The sequence below is a fragment of the Nerophis ophidion genome, linkage group LG06, assembly GCF_033978795.1.
Source record: "Nerophis ophidion isolate RoL-2023_Sa linkage group LG06, RoL_Noph_v1.0, whole genome shotgun sequence".
NCBI classification, from domain to species: Eukaryota; Metazoa; Chordata; class Actinopteri; order Syngnathiformes; family Syngnathidae; genus Nerophis; species Nerophis ophidion.
Genome location: NC_084616.1, coordinates 34,259,301 through 34,263,542, shown reverse-complemented (window position 1 = coordinate 34,263,542; position 4,242 = coordinate 34,259,301).

Sequence of the window (4,242 nt, the reverse complement as noted above, 5' to 3'; positions counted from 1 at the left end):
CACAAGGTGACGTCATTTGCAAGACTTGCGTATAGTATCGCGATACTTTGCCTCCTATACATTTTGTAGTATGCAATTTCATAAACTCTTCGAAATAATTAGTGACCTTTATTAAACCAGGAAATAGACCGGTTAGGATTTATAATAAAGGGGTCCCGGCCAGGATAGCAGCACAAATAAATTCAAACAATCACCCCCGTCTGTCTTCCTCTTCCATAAACTTTTTTTATTTTTATCTATTTATTTTTTATTTTATAAACCTTTATTTATAAATTGCAACATTTAAAAACAGTTGAGAAATAATAATCAAAATAAGTACAAAACAGCACCAGGGGGTTGTAAACTCAAAGTAACTAAAATTCCTCTCCCATAAACTGGACACAGGGAACTGCTCCTCTCATTCAATAACTTCATACCTTACAATTTTAACAGTGTTTTTCAACCACTGTGGCACTCCACTAGTGTCTGGTGTGCCGTGGGAAATTATGCAACTTCACCTAATTGGTCCAAAAAATATTTTTGTGCAAATCCATGATTATAATCTGCAAATAATGTGCTGTTACTTGGTGTCTTTGCTGTGTAGAGCTCGACAGGGTAACCATGTAATACTCCATATCAGTAGGTGGCAGCAGGTAGTTAATTACTTTGTAAAAGTCGGAATGTGTCGGGTGAGACATGGATGGTTTGTTGTGATCCCAATATGCAGACCACAGCGGAAGGCAGCGTGGAGGTAAAAACGTATGTAATGCTTAAACCAAAAATGAACAAAAGGAAAAGGCAATGAAGCATAGGGATGGCCATGCAAAACAAAAGTAAAACTGAACTGGCTACAAAGTAAACGGAAACAGAATGCTGGACGACAGCAAAAACTTACGGCGCCCACAAAGTACATCCGAACATGACATGAAGATCAACAATGTCCACACACAGAAGGGTCGCAACAACTGAAATTGCTAACACGAAGCAGGTGTGGGGAATAGCGCTAAAAAAACAAACATAAAACTGCTACAGGAAAACACCAACAAAATAGGAAGGGCCACCAAAATAACAGCGCAAGACAAAAACTAAAGCGCTACACAGGAAAACACCAACAATCACAAAATAAGGCACAACGACCTGGTGGAGTTTCATTTTTTTACGTTTTCTGCTGGTGGCGTTCCTCCAGGACCTTTTTATGAAAAATAACTTTCCTTGCCTCAAAAAAGATTGAAAAACACTGCCTTACAATCATGTTAAATCAACCTCACCTTACATGTGGCAGTGTTTGTAGTTGTTTCCTGTCACATTTATTTTAAATGTCTCTCTATACTAGATATTTTTTGCACGGTTATATTGTTACATTATATTGTAATCACATCGTGGAGAGAGGAAAAACGTCATTATAATGCTCTGTGTCTCTTGGAGACATGGTCCATCCATCCATCCATTTTCTACCGCTTGTCCCTTTTGGGGTCGCTGGAGCCTATCTAAGCTGCATTCGGGCGGTATACACCCTGGACAAGTCGGAAACAGGGCCAACACAGACAGACAACAGTCACACTCACACACTAGGGCCAATTTAGTGTTGCCAATCAACCTATCCCCAGGTGCAAGTCTTTGACGGTCGGAGGAAGCCGGAGTACTCGGAGGGAAAATGCAAACTCCACACAGAAAGATCCTGAACTGAACTCAGGACTACTCAGGAACTTTGTATTGTGAGGCAGATGCACTGACCCCTGTTGCACCGTGCTGCCTGGACACATGGTGAATACACAAAACTCTCAAGTTGTACCCAGGAATTGAATGACTATTTTTATGAGTGATTTCTTCCTTTACAATAACCTTATTTATTCAAACATTTTTAGACCGCTTACTTCCTCGTTTTAATTCACTTAAAAGTGCTGAATCACTTTGTTCTTCCTATTAGCATTCCAATCCGGGAGGCGGCGCTAGATAGATAGATAGATAGATAGATAGATAGATAGATAGATAGATAGATAGATAGATAGATAGATAGATAGATAGATAGATAGATAGATAGATAGATAGATAGATAGATAGATAGATGGATAGATAGATAGATAGATAGATAGATAGATGGATAGATAGATAGATAGATAGTACTTTATTGATTCCTTCAGGAGAGTTCCTTCAGGAAAATTAAAATTCCAGCAGCAGTGTACAGAGTTGAGATCAATTTAAATAAAAGTAAAAAGTAAATAATGGGGGTTTAAATGGAAACAAAATCGAGAAATATTACAATAAGAATAAAAACTAAAAAGCAACAATGGGAATAAAAATATAACGGTAAAATAAGAATATAACAAGACAAAGTAGGCAGTAGTGACCATGTTATGAAAACGTATTGCACTGTTATTGTTTTGCATCCCCTGTCATCCTAGTACCCCCCGCCCCAGTGAGGAGTTGTACAGTCTAATGGCGTGTGGGACAAAGGAGTTTTTGAGTCTATTAGTCCTGCACTTGGGATGAAGCCACATGATGATAAAACAACCGAAGATGAGGAGCGCACGCATTGTCGCAATGTTTGTCCGTAACTGAAATGGGTTTTTAAAATCAAACTCAAAAGAGATCCATGGTATATAAAACCTAACTAAAGTGCGACTTTAAATATGTGTGAAAAAATATCAAACTCTAAACTTTTAAAATCCAACTAAAGTGTGACTTTAAATATGTGTTTTCGCAGTTATGTCACTTACTTTAAAATCGTCAATTAATGTTGTAAGCACAATACCAATGGCACGCAATTTGCAAAATGCGCAACCGAACTTGAAATAGGCCACCCGGCCTGAATCCACACTTGGTAGTAGTTTAGTCAGTAGTTAGTCGTGGATGTACACTGTATAGTGATGAACCCAATAAACATTTGATTTGATTTGACATAAGGAATAAGCGGTAGAAACTGGATGGATGGATGGATTAAATTTGCGCGCCATTGGTATTGTGCTTACAACAAAGCGAATGGCTCTGCTCCCTGTTGAGTAGAAATGAACAATACACCTTCAATTGTTTGATATGTTGCAGGAATGGTTTAATCATAGGGTTCAACACTAAATGTCGGTGAAACATCACCCTGGGCTAGCTCATGGCAATATCCAATTGGGTATTTGTTGTAAGCACAATACCAATGGCGCGCAATTTGCAAAATGCGCAACCGCATTTTGCAAATTTAATGTCAAATCAAATCAAATGTTTATTGGATTCATCACTATACAGTGTACATCCACGACCGAACTACTCCCAAGTGTGGATTCAGGCCGGGTGGCCTATTTCAAGTTCCAGGTAACCCTACATTATTATATTTTATAAATAGTAAACCAAGTTGTGGTAGTAGTTTAGTCAGTAGTTCTGTCGTGGATGTACACTGTATAGTGATGAATCCAATAAACATTTGATTTGATTTGATTTGACATCAAATTTGCAAAATGCGGTTGCGCATTTTACAAATAGCGCGCCATTGGTATTGTGCTTACAACAAATACTCATTTGGATATTGCTATGAGCTAGCCCAGGGTGATGTTTCACCGACATTTAGCGTTGAACCCTATGATTAAACCATTCCTGCAACATATCAAACAATTGAAGGTGGTCTGTTCATTTCTACTCAATAGGGAGTAAAGCCCTTCACTTTGTTGTAAGCACAATACCAATGGTGCGCAATTTGCAAAATGTGCAACCGCACATTATTATATTTTATAAATAGCAAACCGAATTGTGGTAGTAGTTTAGTCAGTAGTTTAGTCGTGGGTGTACACTATATAGTGATGAATCCAATAAACATTTGATTCGATTTGACATCAAATTTGCAAAATGTGGTTGCGCATTTTGCAAATTGCGCGTCATTGGTATTGTGCTTACAACAATAACCAATTGAATATTGCCATGAGCGAGCCCAGGGTGATGTTTCACCGACATTTAGTGTTGAACCCTATGATTAAACCATTCCTGCAACATATCAAACAATTGAAGGTGTATTGTTCATTTCTACTCAACAGGGAGCAGAGCCCTTCACTTTGTTGTAAGCACAATACCAATGGCGCGCATTTTGCAAATTAAATTCAAATCAAATGTTTATTGGATTCATCACTATACAGTGTACATCTACCACTAAACTACTGACTAAACTACTACCAAGTGTGGATTCAGGCCGGGTGGCCTATTTTAAGTTCCAGGTAATCCTACATTATTACATTTTATAAATAGTAAAACAAGTTGTGGTAGTAGTTTAGTCAGTAGTTCAGTCGT